The sequence below is a fragment of the Triturus cristatus genome, chromosome 4_1 (genome assembly GCF_964204655.1).
Source record: "Triturus cristatus chromosome 4_1, aTriCri1.1, whole genome shotgun sequence".
Taxonomy (NCBI): domain Eukaryota; kingdom Metazoa; phylum Chordata; class Amphibia; order Caudata; family Salamandridae; genus Triturus; species Triturus cristatus.
Genome location: NC_140585.1, coordinates 219851938 through 219875496, shown reverse-complemented (window position 1 = coordinate 219875496; position 23559 = coordinate 219851938).

The window sequence follows — 23559 nt, the reverse complement described above, 5'->3', positions numbered from 1 at the left end:
GCAAATGAGTCTGACCAATCACTCTGTACTCCTGTAAATGAAAGAACCCAGCAAGGCAGATATAAGTCAGGCAGAACCCAAGAGAGGGCACTTGCCTGCACAACCTTTCAGTCGACACCACTGCTGCTGCCTGTGCTTCCTCTGGCACCATGTCAAGGTCTGTGGAGAGGGCCCAGCCTTTCACACAGGAGGAGAATGAGGCTTTGCTTGATGTCATCCTCCCACAGTACCCCAGCCTGTATGGGAGACCAGGGGAGCAGGTGAGTGCTGACTCCACTAGCTTTGACTGTGCACCTTTTTTGTGACTGTCACTTCTGGCATTGTGCCCAGGTGTGACAGACATGCAATGTTGTTTAGAGTGGGTCCCGGGGGTGAGAATGGCTTATGTCTCCCATGCAGGGCATGATGTAGTTCATGTGTGCACTCCTCACTTGCATTGTGCTTACTTTGACATTCACTGCATAGTGCATGACACATTCAGCCTGGCTAATCCTTTGTGGCATATTTTGTCTATTGTCCTGAGGTGATTCAGTGGTCCCCCTGGTGTGACAGGTGACTGTTCCCACAGATGTGTCTGAGTTGAGTGGAGCTGTGGTGAGAGTGTCCAAGTGATGTGTACGCCCCCTGGACATTGATGTGTGTGAATGTTCCTTGTCATGTTGGTGAGTGTCTATGTGAAGTGTTGCACCACAGCTGCATGGAGGAGGCAACAGCTCTACCCATCTGATGTGAGAAGTAAGCTGTGCTGTGTGTCTGACTTGCTGAGCTAGCCCCACACCTGTCACCCCCCACAGGCAAGTGGCACATGTGCAGAGTGAGGTTTGTATCCGCTGTTGCCAATGGCATGTGATTGATCTGTGCCTGTGTGTGTCTGTGTACTCTGCTGAGGTTGCGTCAGTGGCCTGGGGCATGTAACTGCTTGGAGGTGCTGTCCATCAGCCTGGTGTCTCTTGTGATGCACAGTGTGTGCCATGTTCATGGAGTGTGTCGCACCCCTCATGCCACCTGTGTACTTTACATGTCATGTAGTGCATTGGGGCTTCCACAGAGGCCAATGTCCATATGACTAAGATGCAATTCCTTGGCAGCATCCTATGCCCTGTTCAACATTTCAAAGATGTTTAAATGTGTGTCTCTCTGACATGGAGCAGGTGTAGTGATGTTGTCTCACTTAGTCATTCTCACAGGTAACTGCCTACGCCAAGGGGGAGATCTAGAAGCAGGCCGTCAGGGCCGTGAGATTGGTGGAGGGTCGCAGTTGGTGCCTAGCACAAGTGAGAAAACGGTGGCAGGACATCCGGTGCTGGACCCGGAGGATCGCCCGGGTCCTGCTGAAGGACTCACCTCCACGGCGCCACGGCGGGCGCTGACGCCTGACCCACCAGATGAAGCGTGTCCTGGCGGTGGTCTTCCCTGACATGGATAGGCGGTTACAGGAGATGCAGCAGCAGGAAAGGGGTGTTTGTTGTGGGTCACCAGCTTTTTGAAGTGCTCAGTCGCCTGGATACACTGACAGGGTTTGTATGTGCAGTGTGTATCCTTTTCCCCCAAGTCAACCAGTGCTGTTCTTCCTCTCTTCCCCTCCTTGACATGTGTTCCCTGGTCTGTGTGTAAACACTATTGCACATGGTAATCTAGATTGCCAGTTAATCCACGTGCACATTGCTTTCTGCATGATGTGTGGGGGTGGTCTGTGACATGTGTTGGTACCTTGCCTGTGCCCTGTCCTGTTCAGTCATTTGGGTTCCATATTTGTTGGCACTGATGTGAGTCTCAACACAGGAGTGTGAGGATTCAAATGAACAGACTTGCAGCATGCATGACCGAAGTTGTGGCCTCAGACATGATGTGCATGAGTGGGAGATAAGCATAGTGCCGGGACGGTTGGTCATGTTACAGTCAGATCATTCCAGGACCATGGAGCAGTGTGCCCACTACAGTCCCCTGAGACACCCTTGCCTCAGAATCATGTGTGTCATCCAACACTGTGCCCATTCTCTGTGTGTTCAGCATAGGTTGGCCTCTGTGGCATTGTTCCCTGGCCTCATTTGTATTTATGTAAAGTGTGCTACATGTGTCCACTGTACAGGATGAACCCATTTGGCCTGTGCATCCTCACACTGGACAGTGCCTGTGTGTCTATGTACAACTATCTGTTGATGGTTGTTTGTCACAAATATGTGTTGGCAGCCTCACGAGGTGATGTGGAGTACATTTAGGAGATCTTGATGCACATTTTAGTAAACTCAGATTAAGAGATGTCACTTCTAGATCTGTCTCAATAACATTGTCTCAGGTATGGGGGGTTTGGGCAGCAAGGCCTACATGTCCAAACCTTATGGCTCCTTGCCAGGTCCGACCTGTGTGTGATAATTGTCTGGACAGACACTCAACATGCAGTGACCCAGTCATGTTGTACAGGGTTTAATGTTTGCGCTTTGCAGCTTGTGTCAAAAGTTGAAATACATGGTTCCTGCTCATCCATTTTTGGCACCAGTGTGTGGTCCAGATGCTACGTAGTTTGGTCTTTGTGTGCTGACATCTGTGTGGACATTCTTGGTTCCCATGAGGGTGTCTCCTCAGTGCAGGTGCTCCTTATTCCGGCACAATTGCAGGCCCATTAGCTTATGCATTGTCCTGTGTTTGGACATGTGTGCCACTCCACATGACAGGTAGTGGGTCAGTTTTGTTGCCAACTGTGTCATCATGGTACGGATGGCCATGTGACAGATGGCATGATTCAAGTTGTTAGTCAAGAAGTCTTGTACCTTGGCACTCACTACACTTCTCAACATGTCTCGATTTTTTCTATGCTTGACTTTGATGTTTTGTTGTGAAGGACAATAATGTGCCTGCATGACAGATGTCTCCCAAGGAAGTGCATAAGAAACCACCTTTACACTTTCCGGGGACATGCTGGCACATTTTAAAGGAAGGCACAGTTCGAATAAGACTTGTTTTCAGATTATACATATACATGTTCCCACAGTGTGGTTGCATTTGGGTAAGTCCTGTTAAGTCATCCAGACCGCCGTGGTGCCATGTATATGTACTTACTGAAACCCCATTTCTTCCTAACAGTGGCTTATATGAATAAGGCTGGCAGCTCATACAATGACTGTGTAAATGTAGTTTTGTGTGCACCTCATTGTGTGACTTCTTTTATACAGGCACATGTGTGTTCTGTTCACGAACAGGCACATTCACACATTCTAAACATGGAGATTGTGTAAAGTGTTGTTATTCCCAAGGGATCACAATGTATTTCGTTTGGGTTTCCAAAGTACTCATAGGTCTCTGAGTGTGGGGACACCTTCAGCATTGAGGTCTGTTATTTGGCCTTGGGTGCACCAATACTGTTTCGTTCACAGTGAACATGAGGTGGCATGCCTTCATAGCCTTGCTGTGCTCAACTGTTCCCAGACACTAGCTTCTCAGTTTAATTCGATATCAAGTTATTTGCTGTTGTGTCCTAATTTTCCTTGTCTCCAAGTGGCATGGTGGGTCAACCAACTGGGGAGTGCAGGGCTTACATATGTGCGGAGTATTCTAGATGTTACTCATGATGCATTTCCTGATATGCACTGTGACATATTTTGTTTGGACTCAGGCTGTTACTTGGCTGTGCTGGGCAAACGGGCAAGGCACTCCAGGGGTAGGGGAGTTGAGTCCCCCCCCTGTCTATCCCCTCCCCCAGTAGCGCTGCACCCCATCCCTACGACCCCACCCCCCTCCTTTGTGCCTGTGGTTTCTTCGGGTGCAGGGGATGCCCTGGCAGAAGTGTGCAGCGCCGAGCTCACCGCCACCTTTGGCGCTGCCCCACCCCCTGTGGTGGAGGCGTCCAGCCCTGCACCCACCACACCTACCCTTCCCCCTCCTGTCCCTGCGGTGCCTGGTCCTTCCCCACATGATGCCCCCCCCCCCCACCCCAGTCAACAAACCTGAGGGTTCTAATGTACAGGCAAGCTAGGGGAGACGCGTGGCCATGTGTCCCCCCCAAGGACTTCTGATCTGGACTGGCCATTGGCCTTTGTAAATAGTGTCCTTTCATTATTTTTCATTGCATGCTGAATGAAGCATTTTATTTTTACTTTGAACACTATTGCATTTCAGGTATTGATGTTGGTGCTGATGCTCCAGGAGTTGGGGTTGTGGTAATGTGTTATGTTTCAGGGAAATGTTGTAGTCTGATGCTCATGGGGTGGACCATGGTATCTGCGTGCCATCACAAGGTCTCTGCAAAGAATCTTTGGTCGTGTGTGCTATTTGTGTTTGGAGACATTGTCCCAAGGAGTGTTCCTTCCTCTGTGGCACCTGACATCTTCCCTGCAGGGAGTTGCACAATTGTTGTGCTGACATGTGTCTACATTTCCTTTGTTGGTGACGGATCCCTTCAACCATGGCCATGCCTGCTCAGCAATGTCTCCGGCTGCATCGTCTGTGCCATCCTTGCTAGTCACTGTACTTGTGTATTGAGTATGTTGCCATGCCTTCATGGAGAAATTGTCCCTTTTCCGCACTATGCATGTGTGTAATCCCAGCCTAGCACACATATGGTACTTGTTCTGCAGGTTATTTGGGCACCTGACTCACAATTGTGGGCATTGTATCTGTTGGAACTCCACCCTATTCCTTCCATGAGAGACAACATCTTGGTGGCTGTCCCAGCACCTGCACATTCCTATCAGTCCTGGGATGTGCGTGACAGTGTGTGTTCCCTTTGGCTCTCTTAGATTAGTAGGCATTGACATGACTATACAGTCTTGTGGCATGATCTCTGTGTGTGTATTGTGCTGCATCCGCCAGGGGTGGGTATGCATGTGTCATTTGTCCTCACACCCACATGTGGTGTGTCATGCAGTGGGGGAAAGACATCCATCCTCATGGGTGTGGGACACTGCTGTCAGTGATGTGTTGTTATGGCACTATCAACATAGTCGAAAATTAGGGATGCGTACATACACCCATGGAGTTGTGGTCATCTGCTAATGATGTACACACCCTCATATCTCTGTCCACTGCTGGTATTCCACTGCACCCACCCCGTACATGTCTCTGTCCACTGCTGGGAGTCCTCTGCACCCACCCCTCACATATCTCTGTCCACTGCTGGGAGTGATAGACACCCACCACTCACATGTCTCTGTCCACTGCTGGGAGTACTCTGCACCCACCCCTCACATATCGCTGCCCACTGCTGGGAGTGATGGGCACCCACCACTCACATGTCTCTGTCCACTGCTGGGAGTGATAGGCACCCACCCCTATGTCTCTGTCGACTGCTGGGAGTCCTCTGCACCCACCCCTCACATGTCTCTGTCCACTGCTGGGAGTGATAGGCACCCACCCCTCACATGTCTCTGTCCACTGCTGGGAGTGATAGGCACCCACCCCCATGTCTCTGTCCACTGCTGGGAGTCCACTGCACCCACCCCTCACATGTCTCTGACCACTGCTGGGAGTCCTCTGCACCCACCCCTCACATGTCTCTGTCCACTGCTGGGAGTCCTCTGCACCCACCCATCACATATCTCTGTCCACTGCTGGGAGTGATAGGCACCCACCACTCACATGTCTCTGTCCACTGCTGGGAGTGATAGGCACCCACCCCCATGTCTCTGTCGACTGCTGGGAGTCCTCTGCACCCAACCCTCACATGTCTCTGTCCACTGCTGGGAGTGATAGGCACCCACCCCTCACATGTCTCTGTCCACTGCTGGGAATGATAGGCACCCACCCCCATGTCTTTGTCCACTGCTGGGAGTCCTCTGCACCCACCCCTCACATGTCTCTGACCACTGCTGGTATTCCTCTGCACCCACCCCTCACATGTCTCTGTCCACTGTTGGGAGTCCTCTGCACCCACCCCTCACATATCTCTGTCCACTGCTGGGAGTGATAGGCACCCACCCCCATGTCTCTGTCGACTGCTGGGAGTCCTCCGCACCCACCCCTCACATGTCTCTGTCCACTGCTGGGAGTGATAGGCACCCACCCCCATGTCTCTGTCCACTGCTGGGAGTCCTCTGCACCCACCCCTCACATGTCTCTGACCACTGCTGGGAGTCCTCTACACCCACCCCTCACATGTCTCTGTCCACTGCTGGGAGTCCTCTGCACCCAACCCTCACATATCTCTGTCCACTGCTGGGAGTGATAGGCACCCACCACTCACATGTCTCTGTCCACTGCTGGGAGTGATAGGCACCCACCCCCATGTCTCTGTCGACTGCTGGGAGTCCTCTGCACCCACCCCTCACATGTCTCTGTCCACTGCTGGGAGTGATAGGCACCCACCCCTCACATGTCTCTGTCCACTGCTGGGAGTAATAGGCACCCACCCCCATGTCTCTGTCCACTGCTGGGAGTCCTCTGCACCCACCCCTCACATGTCTCTGTCCACTGCTGGGAGTCCTCTGCACCCACCCCTCACATATCCCTTTGGACCCGGCCTCATGGCGTGGTCCCGAACCCTCCTACCAGACCAAACGGGGGCAACCCCAACCCTTCGGGCCCCCCGAGCTTGTACCCCGCTACCCGCACCAGCCTTCACGACGCGGCCCGCCCGGGCCTCGGTCCCTGCGAAGCCCCAACATCAAGGCGCCAAGACCCGACCCAAGGGGGTCGAGTGGCCACTCCACAGATCCCGGAGGAGGAGAGTTTCGATGGGGCCTCCCGCCGGCCCCCGACACCTGGGCCCGAACGCCCTCTCGCCTCCCTGGGCGATGGCTCCACCCCCCCGCTGGGTGTCTGGACTCTCTCATCCCGGCCCCTCCGGCACCCCAGGGGCGAGGGTCCGGACATCAAAGGGCTCCAGCCATATATCTGGGGCAGCCCACAACCAGGACGGCAGTTGTATCCTGGAGTCCAGAGCCCTGCTGATCGGATCGCGGCTGACCCTACGGAGAAAGACTCATTGCCTGGAACTGAGAACTCGAGCCCTGCTGACTGCGTCGCGGCTCCCCCTTGCTGGGAAGAAGACCCTCACGGAACATCGGAGTCCTGCTGACCACGTCGCGGCTCGACCTCGCTGAAGCAACCACCGGAGCCCTGCTGACCTCGTCGCGGCTCGACCTCACCGAAGCGACCCCTGCGGACTACGTCCCGGGCTGATACTGAGACTGTCCCGCTACCCCCGTTCCTAACCAAACCCTGAGACTCTTTTGGATCCCTTGATCCACCTGTAAATATTGCCACGGAGACCTACCCTTAATTCTGATAAACGACTTGTGAGCATTGATACCCTGGTTGTGTCCCTTTGTGGTGGGAGGGGATTACTTGGCTGTACGATCCTAGGAGAAGGACCTCGCCTAGGAGGTTTCTCAGCGGCGCTCGGCTGCATCCTTACGGAACGGTGCCTCTCGGGGTGGTCAGTCCGACACCATCTGACTCCCCGGGGGTCACCCTTCTAACATTGGTGGCCAGCGGTGCGATCCGAGCCCAACGCAAATCGTACAGCGAGTAACTCACCCACTACCTACCCAGACACAGAGTAACTATGAGCAACCAAGAGACCACCCCAACCGCGGAGTTCCAACAAGAACGGTTGGAGGAATATACCCATAAGGAACTAAAACAGTTTTGTAAAGACAAAGGCATCGCGACCACCGGATTAAACACAAAAGAAGACCTGCAGAAAGCCCTAAGGGCCTGGGTAGAGCCCGAAGCGGCTTCTCCCCAAATCGAAGAAAACCCGGTACCAAGCGTGCACCAGCAACCAGCCGCAGCCCCAGCAGATGGGAGAAGAACTAGCATGGAGACCGGCCTCTCCCCGGAGGAGATGCGAGAACGGGAGAGGGTCCGGACCCACGAGTTAGAGCTCGCCCGACTCCGCCTGGACGGCGAACTCCTACTAGCAGAAAAGAAATTGGCCCTAGAGCAACTACGGTTGCAAGAAGAAATAGAGGAGAAAAAACGGCACCGAGAACTGGAAGAGAGGAGGCTAACCCTCGAGCATGAGCGGGGCCTTAAAGAACTTGAAATTAAGTCCAAGAATGGAGAGACCGGTGCCCCCGGAAACAGGGACAACCCTCCGCCGGCCGAGGCGAAGGTACATATCCCCAAGGATGTCGTCAAAGAGTACTACAAGAACGACGACATCCAACAATGGTTCAAGGCCTACGAGGTAACCATGACCGCCCATCGGGTACCCCGGAAAGATTGGGGTGCCGGCCTATGGGGACGGTTCCTCAGCGAAGGCAGAGACACCCTGCTACAGCTCCCAGACGCAGTGATGACCTCTTATGACCATATGAAGGAGGCCCTGCTCACCCGCTATGGTCTCACCCCAGAGATGTACCGCCAGCGCTTCCGGGACTGCAGGAAGCTCCCCGGTACCACCTGGGTGGAATACGTAGACTTTTTCAGCAGAGCCCTGGAAGGCTGGATCAAGGGCAGCAAGGTCACCTCCTACGAACAGCTGTTCGACCTCATTGTATGGGAGCACCTCTCCAACAACTGCTTCATCGAGCTGAGACAGCACCTCCTCGACAGCAAGCTGACCGAGCCGCGGAAGCTCGCCGCCGAGGCCGATCGATGGGTGAACACCCGGGTCCCTCGGAACTCGATGGGGGAGTACCAGCGGAACAACCCGGGGCCCCCCCGCCAGCGCGGCGGAGGAGGGGGATCGAACCGAAACAGAGACTTTCCAGCAGGGCCGCCCCGGAGTCCTCCCCGGGGACCGCCCCCGAACCGCACGTCCCCGTCCCTCGCCCGAAGAGGGACCCCCCTAGCCCGACCAGGGCCTCGACCGACGGTAACGTGCTACAACTGCCAACAGCCAGGGCACTATGCCAGTGACCCGACCTGCCCCGGGAACCGACGAGCCGGGACCACCGGGCCACCCCCCCGCCAGTTGGCGGCCGCGGCCCTGGGAGAAGGGGGAGAAGATGAAGAGAACCACGACGCAGAGCCAACGGAATGGGAACCCGCCACCATGACCTTGGTATGCCTGGGCAGCCGGGAAATGGTGCCCCGGGCTGCCATCCCGAGCAACACCCAGAAGTACCAACAGTGGGTCACCATTAATGTACGCCGGGCCGAAGCCCTCCGCGACACCGGAGCCAGCGTGACAGACGTCCGCTGCCACTTGGTGACCCCCGAACAGATCATGCCTAATGTACTGTGCCCCGTCCAGTCGGCAGACAACACCGAGAGCTTGTGTCAGATGGCCCGGATTCCCTTCGAGTGGGGGGGAGTGTCGGGCATGCTGAAGGTGACTGTCCGCGACGACGCCCCCGTAGACTGCCTCCTGGGGAACGACCTGGAAAGTTCCCCCTGGGCCCACGTCGAGCGCCGAGAGCATCTGGGAATGCTGGGACTGCCCGAGTGGGTTTGCGCAACCACCCGGTCCACGACCGCCCGGGCCATCCAGCCGAGCATACCTGCTCCCCCCGAGGAGCCGGAGTGGCCCGAACCGCCACCCCCCTCCGTCGAAGAAAAAGCCGACGCTCAGTCCGGGCCGCCAGAAATCCCCCCGGACGAGGTCGCCGCGCTCGGCGACCTCCCCAAACTCGCCCAATGGCGCCAAGAAGGTGGCCCCACCAGGGAGCAGTTCCACCAAGAACAGAAAACCTGCCCCTCCCTCGAAGGGACCCGACAGCAAGCAGCCGCCCAGGCCACCGGAGAACAAACGGGGACCCACTGGGTCTATTGGGACAATGACCTCCTCTACAGCGAGCAGAAGACCGCAGAACTGGGGGCCGGCCGAGTGCTGGTGGTCCCCCTCCGATTCCGAGACTTCCTCCTCAATCTGGCGCATGATGTGCCCCTCGCCGGGCACCTGGGGCAAGACAAAACCTACAGCTACCTGGTGACCCACTTCTACTGGCCCCGAATGCGGAAGGATGTGGACAATCATTGCCGCACCTGCCCGACCTGCCAAGCCAGCGGGAAGAGTGGGGGGAAAGTTAAAGCCCCTCTCCAACCCTTTCCAATAGTAAACACCCCGTTCGAGCAGGTAGGGATCGACATCGTGGGGCCTCTGGACCCCCGAACCTCCCAAGGACATCGCTTCATCCTCGTCCTGGTCGATCATGCCACCCGATACCCTGAGGCCATCCCTCTCCGAACAGTGACGGCCCCCGTAGTGGGCCGGGCCTTAATGGGAATATTCTCCAGAGTGGGTTTCCCCCGGGAGGTCATGAGCGACCGAGGCACGAACTTCATCTCAAAATATATGCGGTCCCTGTGGCAACAATGCGGGGTCACCTACAAGTTCACCACCCCGTACCACCCCCAGGGGAACGGACTAGTCGAACGATTTAACAGGACATTGAAAGGAATGATCAAGGGCCTGGACCTGGGAGGTCCCACAGAAGTCTCTGGGGTTCAGCCCCTTCGAACTCTTGTACGGACACCCTGTCCGGGGCCCCCTCAGCCTGGTCAAAGAAGGCTGGGAGACTACCGTCCAGGATGCTCCGACCGACGTCTACCGGTACCTCCTGACCCTGCGGAATCAAACCTGGAAATTCAGGGAACTGGCCTGTTGGAAGGCGGGCCTCGGGGGAGTCGGAGAGACCACCCAGAGGGGCCCCGACACTGCACGAAGTAGCCGAGCGCTGCTGAGAAGCCTCCTAGGAGAGGTCCTTCTCCTATAACGTACTAGCACAGTAACACCACCACACGGGACTCAAAGATGTTTATCAAGACGAGCAGTTCTTTATCAGCATCTAAGAAATTACGGTTATCGATATGTATAAGGGGGATCGAGGGATCCACAAGAGTCTCAAAGTCTCGGGTAGGGACGGGGTAGCGGGACAGTCTTTAGTAGCAGCTTGGTACGAAAGTACCCTTGGCCCAGTTCTTGATCCTCAAGCTGGAGGGACTCCGGGTCTCGGAGGGGTCGAGCCGCGACGGCGTCAGCAGGGCTCTGGCGATCAGTTCGTGGAGTTCGAGCCGCGACCAGGTCAGCAGGGCTCTTAAGGTGTTTCAGTTCAGCTCGAGCCGCGACGACGTCAGCAGGGCTCCGAGGGAGGCTTCAGCGAGGTTGGGCCGCGACAGCGTCAGCAGGGCCCCGATGTTCCGTGAGGTTCCTTGTCTCAATAAGGTGGAGCCGCGACGCAGTCAGCAGGGCTCGTGGTATAGTCTCAAGCAAGAGTTCTTCTCCGTAGGGTCAGCCGCGATTCCATCAGCAGGGCTCTTGACTCCGGGATACAACTACTGTCCCATTGCGGGGTTGCCCCAGATATAGGTCTGGAGCCCTTTGATGTCCGGACCCTTGCGCCTGGGGGGCGGAGAGGCCGGGCTGGGAGAGGCCAGACGCCCAGCGGGAGAGGCGCCAGGCCCGGGGAGGCCGGAGGACGATCGCACCTAGGTGTTGAGGGACGGTGGGGGAGTCCCATCGAAACTCTCCTCCTCCGGGAGTGGTGAAGTGGCCATGCGGTGCCCCCTGGCCAGATCTTGGTGCCTCGATGTCGGGGCTTCGCTGGGGCCGAGGCCGGAGGGAGCCGGGCTGCGTGGGCTGGTGCGTGGAGCAAGCATGGGGGGGACCCCGAAGGGATGAGGGGTCCCTGGGCGACCTGGAAAAGGGGGCCGCTGAGGCGGGTGTAGGAAAAGGGGTACAATCCAAAGGGGGCCTCGAAGGGAGGAGGGGTCCCTAGCGGCCTGAAAGGGCGGCCCGTGTAGGCCGGTGCGGGAGACGAGCACAATCCAAGAGGGTTAAGACCACGCCACGAGGCCGGGTCCGACAGGCGTCCCCCCCAGCCGAAGGCAGGGAGAGTCACCCATTTCCTTGGGGGTTCTCCTCGCCGAGGCGGAAGAAGCGGGACAGGCCGTCAGCGTTGGCGTGGTCATTGCCGGGCCGGTGTTCAACAGAGAAGTCCATCCCTTGCAGCGAGATGGACCATCGCAGCAGCTTGGGGTTCTCGACCCTCATTTGCATTAACCACCGCAAGAGCCGGTGGTCGGTCTGGACCCGGAAGTGGGTGCCGAAGAGATAGGGCCGGAGCTTTTTGAGGGCCCACACTACAGCGAAGGCCTCCCGCTCAATGGTGCTCCACCGCTGCTCCCGGGGCAGCAGCTGTCGGCTGATGAAGGCCACGGGTCTGTCGAGTCCCTCCGAATCTACCTGGGACAGGACGGCCCCAATTCCATATTCAGAGGCGTCCGTCTGCACCACGAACCCCTTGCTGTAGTCAGGGGCCTGTAGCACGGGGGCAGTGCCCATCGCCGTTTTGAGAGTCTCGAAGGCCGTCTGGCAGCGGGGGGTCCAGTGTACCTTCTTGGGCTGCTTTTTTGACGTGAGCTCTGTGAGGGGGCTGACAATGCTCCCATAGTCTCTGATGAATCTCCGGTAGTACCCGGTGAGGCCCTGGAAGGCCCGGACAGTGGTCTGGGTGGTGGGGGGTTCCCACGCCTGGATGGCATCAACTTTCGGTTGGTGGGGAGCCACCTGACCGCTCCCTACTTGATGGCCCAGATAGGTCACCGATCCTTGGCCTATCTGGCATTTGCTGGCCTTGATCGTGAGCCCGGCCCTTTGGAGGGCGGCCAGGACTGCTTTGAGGTGCCCCAGGTGTTCAGCCCAGTGGCTGCTGTATACGGCAATGTCATCTAAATAAGCCGCGCTGAAGGCCTCTAGCCCGGCCAGGACCTTGTTCACTAGTCTCTGGAAGGTGGCCGGGGCGTTCTTCATGCCGAAGGGCATCACCCGAAAGTGGGAGTGCCCATCAGGGGTGGAGAAAGCGGATCTCTCTTGGGCACCGGGGGTGAGCTGGATCTGCCAGTACCCGGCGGTGAGGTCAAAAGTGCTCAGGTAGCGGGCTGCTCCTAAGCGGTCGATGAGCTCGTCGGCCTGGGGAAGAGGATGGGCATCGGTCTTGGTAACAGCGTTGAGGGCCTGGTAGTCCACACAAAATCGTAGCTCCGGGGGGGTGCCTGGGGCGGCGGCCTTTGGCACCAGGATGACGGGACTGGCCCACGGGCTGTCAGAGGGCTCGATGACCCCGAGGGCCAGCATCTTCGCCACCTCAGCCTGGATGCAGGCCCGCACCCGGTCGGGTACTCGGTAGGCTCTGTGTCGCACGGGGGGACTGTTCCCAGTGTCGACGTCGTGGACACACCATGGAGTCACCCCCGGAGTGAGGGAGAAGAGGGCCGCAAAGGGCTGCAACAGTTGCTGACAGTCGTGGTGCTGTTCCGGGGTCAGGGAGGAGGCGAGTTGGACGCCTTCGATGGTCCCGTCATGGTCGCTGGTCCGCAGGAGGTCGGGTAGGGGCTCGGAGTCGCCTTCGCCCCCGTCGTCGGTCGCTAGCAGTAGGCTTAGTTCGGTCTGGGCAAAGTGGGGTTTGAGCCGGTTAGCGTGTAGAACCCGGAGGGGGTTCCGGGGAGACTCCATGTCGATCAGGTAGGTGACAGGGCTCTTCTTCTCCACCACCTTGAAGGGCCCGGTCCATTTGTCCTGGAGGGCACAGGGGTCAACCGGTGACATGACCCAGACTTGCTGGCCCGGCTCAAACTCGATGGTAGAGGCGTTTTGATCGTACCATCTTTTCATGTCCTCTTGGCTGGCCTCGAGGTTGGCTTCGGCCAGGGCTCGGAACCTTCGTGTCTGGTTTCGTAGGGTCAGGAGGTATCTGTAGACGTCGGGAGGGGCATCTCGGGGCTTCGTCTCCCAGCCCTCCTTGACCAGGCTGAGGGGTCCTCGGACTGGATGCCCGTACAACAATTCGAAAGGGCTGAACCCCAGGGACTTCTACGGGACCTCCCGATAGGCAAACAGGAGGCACGGCAGCAGGACATCCCATCTCCGCCGTAGGGGTTCTTCCAGGCCCTTGATCATGCCTTTTAAGGTTCTGTTGAACCGCTCGACCAGTCCGTTCCCCTGAGGGTGGTACGGGGTGGTGAACTTGTACGTGACCCCGCACTGCTGCCACAGGGACCGCATGTATTTGGAGATGAAGTTCGTACCTCGGTCGCTCACCACTTCTCGGGGGAACCCTACTCTCGAGAAGATCCCCATTAAGGCCCGGCCCACTACGGGGGCTGTCACAGTTCGAAGCGGGATGGCCTCAGGGTACCTGGTTGCGTGGTCTACGAGGACCAGGATGAAGCGGTGACCCAGGGCGGTCCGGGGGTCCAGGGGCCCTACGATGTCTATTCCGACCCGTTCGAATGGGGTGTTGACTGCTGGGAAGGGCTGGAGAGGGGCTTTGACCCGTCCCCCCGTCTTGCCACTGGCTTGGCAGGTCTGGCAGGACAGGCAGTGGTTGTCCACGTCCCTCCGTATCCGGGGCCATAGAAGTGGGTCACCAGGCGGCTGTAGGTTTTGTCCTGCCCCAGGTGCCCGGCGAGGGGCACATCATGTGCCAGGTTGAGGAGGAACTCCCGGAATCGGAGGGGGACCACCAGCACGCGACTGGCCCCCAGTTCTGCAATCTTCTGCTCGCTGTACAATAGTCCTTCGGCCCAATAGACCCAGTGGGTTCCGGTCTGGTCACCGTTGGCCTGCGAGGCCGCTTGCTGCCGGACTCCTTCAAGGGAGGGGCAGGTCTTCTGTTCCTGCTGGAACTGTTCTCTGGTGGAGCCCCCGTCGTGGCGCCATTGGGCAAGCTCCGGGAGGGCGCCGAGAGAGGCGATCTCGCCCGGGGAGGGTTCCGTGGGCCTGGCATCGGTGCCCGCTTCTTCCTCGCTGGAGGCAGGTGGTGGCACGGGCCCCTCGGGCTCGACGGTGTCTGCTGTCATGGACGAGTGGGGGGCCTGGGCAGCCATGGACCGGGTGGTGGCGCAGGCCCATTCGGGTAGTCCCAACATTCGGAGATGCTCTCGCCGCTCCACTTGAGCCCAGGGGGAACTCTCTAGGTTGTTCCCCAGGAGGCAGTCCACTGGAGCGTCGTCGCGGACAGTCACCTTCAGCAGGCCCGTCACTCCTCCCCATTTGAAGGGGATCTGGGCCATCTGACACATGCTTTCGCTGTTGTCGGCCGTCCGGACGGGGCATAGCACATTTGGCAGGATCTGTTCGGGGGTCACCAGGTGGCAGCGGACAGCGGTGACACTGGCTCCGGTGTCACGGAGGGCTTCGGCCCGTCGTCCATTGATAGTGACCCACTGTTGGTACTTCTGGGTGTTTCTCGGGATGGGTGTTCGGGGCACCATCTCTCGGCTGCCCAGGCAGACCAGGGACATGGCCGCCGGCTCCCACTCAGTGGACCCCCCGTCGAGGGGTTCTTCCTCTTCCTCCTCTTCTCCCAGGGCGGCAGCCACCAGTTGTCGGGGCGGGGGCCCGCTGGCCCCACCTCGTCGGTTCATGGGGCAGGCAGGGTCGCTAGCATAGTGTCCTGTTTGTTGGCAGTCGTAGCAGGTTATCGGGGGCCAGGGTCCGGTTTTGGCTGGCGTCGTCCCCCTTCGGGCTAGGCTCGGGGAGGGGTGTTGCTGAGGCGGCCCCCGAGGCGGACTCCGGGGCGGCCCGGCTGGAATGTCCCGGTTCCGGTTCGACCCTCATCCTCCGCCGCGCTGGCGGGGGGGTCCGGTGGGGTTTCGCTGGTACTCCCCCATCGGGTTCCGGGGGACTCGAATGTTGACCCAACGATCGGCCTCGGCGGCGAGCTTCCGCGGCTCGGTCAGCTTGCTGTCGAGGAGGTGTTGTCTTAGCTCCACGAAGCAGTTGTTGGAGAGGTGTTCCCAAATAATGAGGTCGACCAGCTGCCCGTAGGTGGTGACCTTGCTACCCTTGATCCAACCTTCTAGGGCCCTGCTGAAGAAGTCAACATACTCTACCCACGTGGTACCGGGGATTTTCTTGCAGTCTCTGAAACGCTGGCGGTACATTTCCGCGGTTAGTCCGTAGCGGGTGAGCAGGGCCTCCTTCATATGATCGTACGAGGTCATCACCTCTTCCGGGAGCTGGATCAGGGTGTCTCGGCCCTCGCTAAGGAACCGACCCCATAGGCCGGCACCCCACTCCTTCCGGGGTACCCGATGGGAGGTCATGGCCACCTCGTACGCCTTGAACCACTGCTGGATGTCGTCGTTTTTATAGTACACCTTGACGACATCCTTGGGAATATGGACCTTGGCTTCGGTGGGCGGCAGAGCGTCTCTATTGCTGGGGGTGCCGGTCTCCCCCTTCTGGGCCTTGAGTTCGAGTTCTTTGAGGCCCCGCTCGTGTTCGAGGGTCAGCCTTTTCTCCTCCAGCTCTCGATGCCGCTTCTTCTCCTCTATCTCCTCTTGTAGCCGTAGCTGTTCCATGGCCAATTTCTTTTCGGCCAGCAGGATTTCGCTGTCCAGCCGAAGTCGTGCGAGCTCTAGCTCATGGGTCCGGACCTTCTCCCGCTCTCGTATTTCTTCCGCGGAGAGGCCGGTTTCTAGGCTGTTTCTCCCTCCGTTCGCTGGGGTCGGTGCTGGTGGCGTGGCTGCATTCAGGGGCAGGGGACCTTCACTCTGGGAGGGACCCGCCTCGGACTCTATCCAGGTTCTCAGGGTTTTCTGCATCTCTTCCTTGGTACCTAGGCCGGTGGTCGTAATGCCCTTGTCCTTGCAGAACTGTTTTAACTCTTTGTGCTTGTACTCTTCTAATCGTTCTGGTTGGAACTCCATGGTCTCTGTTCGTCTGGATGGATAGCGAGTGGGTTACTTGCTTGTACGATCTGCGTTCGGCTCGGATCCCGCCGCTGCCACCAAATGTTGGAAGGCGGGCCTCGGGGGAGTCGGAGAGACCACCCAGAGGGGCCCCCACACTGCACGAAGTAGCCAAGCGCTGCTGAGAAGCCTCCTAGGAGAGGTCCTTCTCCTATAACGTACTAGCACAGTAACACCACCACACGGGACTCGAGGATGTTTATCAAGACGAGCAGTTCTTTATCAGCATCTAAGAAATTACGGTTATCGATATGTACAAGGGGGATCGAGGGATCCACAAGAGTCTCAAAGTCTCGGGTAGGGACGGGCTAGCGGGACAGTCTTTAGTAGCAGCTTGGTACGAAAGTACCCTGGGCCCAGTTCTTGATCCTCAAGCTGGAGGGACTCCGGGTTTCGGAGGGGTCGAGCCGCGACGGCGTCAGCAGGGCTCTGGCGTTCAGCTCGTGGAGTTCGAGCCGCGACCAGGTCAGCAGGGCTCTTAAGGTGTTTCAGTTCAGCTCGAGCCGCGACGACGTCAGCAGGGCTCCGAGGGAGGCTTCAGCGAGGTTGGGCCGCGACAGCGTCAGCAGGGCCCCGATGTTCCGTGAGGTTCCTTGTCTCAATAAGGTGGAGCCGCGACGCAGTCAGCAGGGCTCGTGGTATAGTCTCAAGCAAGAGTTCTTCTCCGTAGGGTCAGCCGCGATTCCATCAGCAGGGCTCTTGACTCCGGGATACAACTACTGTCCCATTGCGGGGTTGCCCCAGATATAGGTCTGGAGCCCTTTGATGTCCGGACCCTTGCGCCTGGGGGGCGGAGAGGCCGGGCTGGGAGAGGCCAGACGCCCAGCGGGAGAGGCGCCAGGCCCGGGGAGGCCGGAGGACGATTGCACCTAGGTGTTGAGGAACGGTGGGGGGTCCCATCGAAACTCTCCTCCTCCGGGAGTGGTGAAGTGGCCATGCGGTGCCCCCTGGCAAAGATCTTGGTGCCTCGATGTCGGGGCTTCGCTGGGGTCGAGGCCGGAGGGAGCCGGGCTGCGTGGGCTGGTGCGTGGAGCAAGCATGGGGGGGACCCCGAAGGGAGGAGGGGTCCCTGCCGGCCTGAAAGGGCGGCCCGTGTAGGCCGGTGCGGGGGACGAGCACAATCCAAGAGGGTTAAGACCACGCCACGAGGCCGGGTCCAACAGGGCCGAAGCCAACCTCGAGGCCAGCCAGGAGGAAATGAAACGCTGGTATGACCAGAACGCCTCCTCCATCGAGTTCGAGCCAGGCCAGCAGGTCTGGGTCATGTCGCCCGTTGACCCTTGTGCTCTCCAGGACAAATGGACCGGGCCCTTCAAGGTGGTAGAGAAAAAGAGCCCCGTCACCTACCTGGTCGACATGGAGTCCCCCAGGAACCCCCTCCGGGTTCTCCACGCCAACAGGCTCAAACCCCACTTTGCCCGAACGGAACTTAGCCCGCTGATGGCTACGGACGATGGGGCCGAGGATGACTCCGAGCCCCTACCCGACCTCCTGAGAACCTCCGAAAAGGACGGCTCCGTAGAGGGAGTCATCCTCTCCGCCACCCTGACTGCGGAGCAGCGCCAAGAGTGTCAAAGACTGCTATATCACTTCGCTGCTCTCTTCTCCCTCACTCCCGGAGTCACCTGATGGTGCGTCCACGACGTCGACACCGGGGACAGCCCCCCCCGTGCGACACCGAGCCTACCGAGTCCCCGACCCGGTGCGGACCTGCATCCACGCCGAGGTCTCCAAGATGTTGGCCCTGGGGGTCATCGAGCCCTCCGACAGTCCCTGGGCCAGCCCTGTGGTCCTGGTGCCGAAAGCTGCCGCCCCCGGCACCACCCCGGAGCTCCGGTTTTGCGTGAACTATCGGGGATTAAATGCCGTCACCAAAACCGATGCCCATCCCATTCCTCGGGCAGATGAACTGATCGACCGCCTGGGAGCAGCCCGCTACCTTAGCACCTTTGACCTCACCGCCGGATACTGGCAGATCAGGCTCACCCCGGGCGCCCCAGAGCGTTCTGCTTTCTCCACCCCCGATGGCCACTACCACTTCCGAGTGATGCCCTTCGGCATGAAGAATGCCCCGGCGACCTTCCAAAGACTAGTGAACAAGGTACTGGCCGGCCTAGAAGCGTTCAGCGCCGCCTACCTGGACGATATTGTGGTGTTCAGCAGCCACTGGGCCGAACACCTGAGGCACCTCTGGGAGGTTCTGACCGCCCTCCAAAGGGCCGGGCTCACAATAAAAGCCAGCAAATGTCAGATAGGCCAAGGATCCGTAACCTATCTGGGACATCAAGTGGGGAGTGGCCATGTGGCTCCCCTCCAGCCAAAGATCGACGCCATCATGGCCTGGGAGCCCCCAGCCACCCAAACCGCTGTGAGGGCCTTCCTGGGACTCACGGGCTATTACAGGCGGTTCATTAAGAACTACGGAAGCATTGTGGGCCCCCTCACGGAGCTCACCTCAAAGAAGCAACCAAAGAAGGTGCACTGGACGCCCCTCTGTCAGGCGGCCTTCGAGACCCTCAAGACAGCGATGTGTACCGCCCCCGTGCTACAAGCTCCCGACTACAGCAAAGAGTTCGTGGTACAGACTGATGCCTCGGAATACGGAGTCGGGGCTGTCTTGTCCCAAGTGAACTCTGAGGGGATTGACCAGCCGGTGGCCTTCATCAGCCGGCGCCTGCTGCCCCGGGAGCAAAGATGGAGCACCATTGAACGAGAGGCCTTCGCCGTGGTGTGGGCCCTCAAGAAGCTCCGGCCCTACCTCTTCGGCACCCACTTCCGGGTCCAAACCGACCACCGGCCCTTGCGGTGGTTAATGCAGATGAGAGGCGAGAACCCGAAGTTGTTGCGATGGTCCATCTCTCTGCAGGGGATGGAATTCACTGTAGACCATCGGCCCGGCAACGACCACGCCAACGCCGACGGCCTATCCCGCTTCTTCCGCCTCGGCGAGGAGAACACCCAAGAAGATGGGTGACTCTCCCTGCCTTCCGCTGGGGGGGACGCCTGTTGGACCCGGCCTCGTGGCGTGGTCCCGAACCGTCCTACCAGATCAAACGGGGGCAACCCCAACCCTTCGGGGCCCCCCGAGCTTGTACCCCGCTACCCGCACCAGCCTTCGCGACGCGGCCCGCCCGGGCCTCGGTCCCTGCGAAGCCCCAACATCAAGGCGCCAAGACCCGACCCAAGGGGGTCGAGTGGCCACTCCACAGATCCCGGAGGAGGAGAGTTTCGATGGGGCCTCCCGCCGGCCCCCGACACCTGGGCCCGAATGCCCTCCGGCCTCCCTGGGCGATGGCTCCACCCCCCCGCTGGGTGTCTGGACTCTCTCATCCCGGCCCCTCTGGCCCCCCAGGCACGAGGGTCCGGACATCAAATGGCTCCAGCCATATATCTGGGGCAGCCCACAACCAGGACGGCAGTTGAGTCCAGAGCCCTGCTGATCGGATCGCGGCTGACCCTACGGAGAAAGACTCATTGCCTGGAACTGAGAACTCGAGCCCTGCTGACTGTGTCACGGCTCCCCCTTGCTGGGAAGAAGACCCTCATGGAACATCGGAGCCCTGCTGACCTCGTCGCGGCTCGACCTCACCGAAGCGACCCCTCGACCCCTGCGGACTACGTCACGGGCTGATACTGAGACTGTCCCGCTACCCCCGTTCCTAACCAAACCCTGAGACTCTTTTGGATCCCTTGATCCACCTGTAAATATTACCACGGAGACCTACCCTTAATTCTGATAAACGACTTGTGAGCATTGATACCCTGGTTGTGTCCCTTTGTGGTGGGAGGGGATTACTTGGCTGTACGATCCTAGGAGAAGGACCTCGCCCAGGAGGCTTCTCAGCGGCGCTCTGCTGCATCCTTACGGAACGGTGCCTCTCGGGGTGGTCAGTCCGACACCATCTGACTTCCCGGGGGTCACCCTTCTAACAGGAGTGATAGGCACCCACCACTCACATGTCTTTGTCCAATGCTGGGAGTCCTCTATCAATCAATTGCATTTATAAAGAGCGCTACTCACCCGTACGGGTCTCAAGGCGCTGGGGGGGGGGGGTCAGTGCTCGAAGAGCCAGGTCTTGAGCTGCCTTCTGAAGGGGAGGTGGTCTTGTATGGCGCGAAGGTAGCTGGGAAGAGAGTTCCAGGTCTTCGCTGCTAGGTAAGAGAAAGACCTGCCTCCGGCGGTGGCTTTGCGAATGCGAGGTACGGCTGCCAGGGCTTGTCCGCTCGAGCGTAGGGTGCGAGGAGGAGTGTAGAAGGAGACGCGGTGGTTGATGAGTTTTGGTCCGAGGTTGTGCAGGGCTTTGTGTGCGTGGGTGCGGAGTCTGAAGGTGATCCTCTTGTTGACTGGGAGCCAGTGGAGTTTCTTCAGGTGTCCGGAGATGTGGTGGTGGCGGGGTATGTTCAGGATGAGTCGTGCGGCCGCGTTTTGGATTCGTTGAAGTTTCCTCTGCAGCTTGGTGGTGATGCCGGCATACAGAGTGTTCCCATAGTCCAAGCGACTGGTGGCGAGGGCGTGGGCGACGGTCTTCCTGGTATCGGTGGGGATCCAGCGGAAGATCTTGCGGAGCATGCGGAGAGTATTGAAGCATGCCGAGGTCACCGCGTTGACCTGTCTGGTCATGGAGAGGGATGAGTCCAGGATGAAGCCGAGGTTGCGTGCGTGGTCGGTGGGTTGGGGAGTGCTGCCTAGGGCGGGGGGCCACCAGGAGTCGTCCCAGGCGGTGCGTGTAGGGCCGAGGATGAGGACCTCCGTCTTCTCTGTGTTCAGTTTAAGCCGGCTGTCTGTCATCCAGTTCGCTACTTCCTTCATGCCTTCGTGTAGTCTGGTTCTTGCTGAGGTGGGGTTGTTGGTGAGGGATAGGATGAGCTGGGTGTCGTCTGCGTAGGATATGAGGTAGAGTCCGTGTTTACGTGCGATGTTCGCCAGGGGGGTCATGTAGATGTTGAAGAGGGTGGGGCTGAGGGAGGATCCTTGGGGGATGCCGCAGATGATCTCCGTACCTGTGGATCTGAAGGGGGGAGGCGGACTCTCTGAGTTCTTCCGGAGAGGAAGGAGATGATCCATTCCAGGGCCTTGCCTCTGATGCCGGCGTTGTTTAGGCGACGTATCAGGGTACGGTGGCAGACCGTGTCGAATGCTGCAGAGAAGTCCAGGAGTATGAGGGCAACGGTTTCTCCTTTGTCGGTCAGGGATCTGATGTCGTCCGTGGCTGCGATGAGGGCGGTCTCGGTGCTGTGGTTAGCTCTGAAGTCGAACTGTGAGGGGTCGAGTGAGTCGTTGGTTTCCAGGGCGGTGGTGAGTTGAGTTGACGATTTTCTCAATCACTTTGGCGGGGAACGGTAGGAGCGAGATGGGCCGGAAGTTTTTGAGTTCGGTGAGGTCTTCTGTTGGTTTCTTGAGGAGAGCGTTCAGTTCGGCGTGTTTCCAGTTCTCCGGGAAGGTGGCGGTGGTAAAAGATGTGTTGATGACGTCTCGGAGGTGGGGTGCGATGATGTTGTCGGCTTTGTTGAAGATGTGGTGCGGGCAGGGGTCGGATGGTGATCCTGAGTGGATGGAGTTCATGACGCGGGTGGTTTCCTCGGTGGTGGTTGGGTTCCAGGTGTGGATGGTGGTGTTGTCGGTGGCGGGTTCCGGTGGAGGGCTCGTGTTGGTTGTGGTGAAGCTGTTGTAGATGTTGGTGATCTTGTGGTGGAAGAAGGCTGCGAGGGAGTCGCAGAGGTCCTGTGAGGGAGGGATGGAGTTGTTTTCAGCGTCGGGGTTGGAGAGCTCTTTGACGATGCCAAATAGTTCCTTGCTGTTGTGGGCGTTGTTGTCTAGTCTGTTCTGGAAGGCTGATTTTCGTGCGGCGCGGAGGAGTTGGTGGTGTTTGCGGGTGGCGTTCTTGAGGGCAGACATGTTCTCGTCGGTTTGGTTGAGGCGCCAGGCCTTCTCGAGGGTGTGGCATTCTTTTTTGGAGTCCTTGAGGTCGGGGGTGAACCAGGAGTTTTTCTTGTGGTTGTTTTTGTTTGCTTGGGTCTTCAGGGGGGCCAGGAGGTTGGCGCAGTCTGAGATCCAGCTCGTGAGGTTGTTGGCGGCTTCGTTGGGGTCTGTAGTGCTGGTGGGTGGGTTCTGAGAGAGGGTTGATGCGAGTTGTTCCGTGGTGATTCGGTTCCACTGTCTTCTTGGTGGTTGTTTGGCGTGGTGGTGTACGTTGGTCTTCTTGAACCTGAAGTAGACACAGCTGTGGTCTGTCCAGGAGAGTTCGGTGGTGTGGCTGAACAAGATGTGTTTGCTGGAGGAGAAGATGGGGTCGAGCGTGTGTCCGGCGTAGTGGGTGGGGGTGTTGACTAGTTGTTTCAGTCCCAGGTTGGCGAGGTTGTCCAATAAGGCGGTGGTGTTATTGTCGGTGCGGTTCTCCAGGTGGAAGTTGAGGTCCCCTAGGAGGATGTAGTCAGTGGACGGGAGTGCGTGTGGGCTGATGAAGTCTGCGATGTCTGTGCGTGGTCCTGGTGGTCTGTATATGAGGGTGCCTCTGAGGGTGGTCTTGGGGTCGCTGTGGATTGAGAAGTGGAGGTGCCCGGCGTCGGGGAGTGTGTCGTCGGTGTAGGTAGCGATGCGGATGGAGCTCTTGTGGGCGATGGCAATGCCTCCTCCGGTGCGGTTGGTGCGGCCTTTCCTGATGATTTTGTAGCCGTCGGGGATGGCTATGGCGATGTCGGGTGCCGAGGAGGGGTTCATCCAGGTCTCGGTGAGGAAGGTGATGTCCGGGTTTGTAGAGTCGATGAGGTTCCACAGTTCGATGGCGTGCCTGTGGGCGGATCGGGTGTTGACCAGGATGCAGTCGAGGTTGTTTCCGGGCGAGTCGTTCCTGTTGGGTGCGATGTGAGTTCGTAGGCAGGTGAAATGGCAGTTGCGGCAGGTGAAGGGTCCGTGGGTCCGCTTTGGGGTGGTGTGGCAGCAGCCCGGCGTGTGGCCGGGGTTGAGAGCGGTGAGGACGGCGG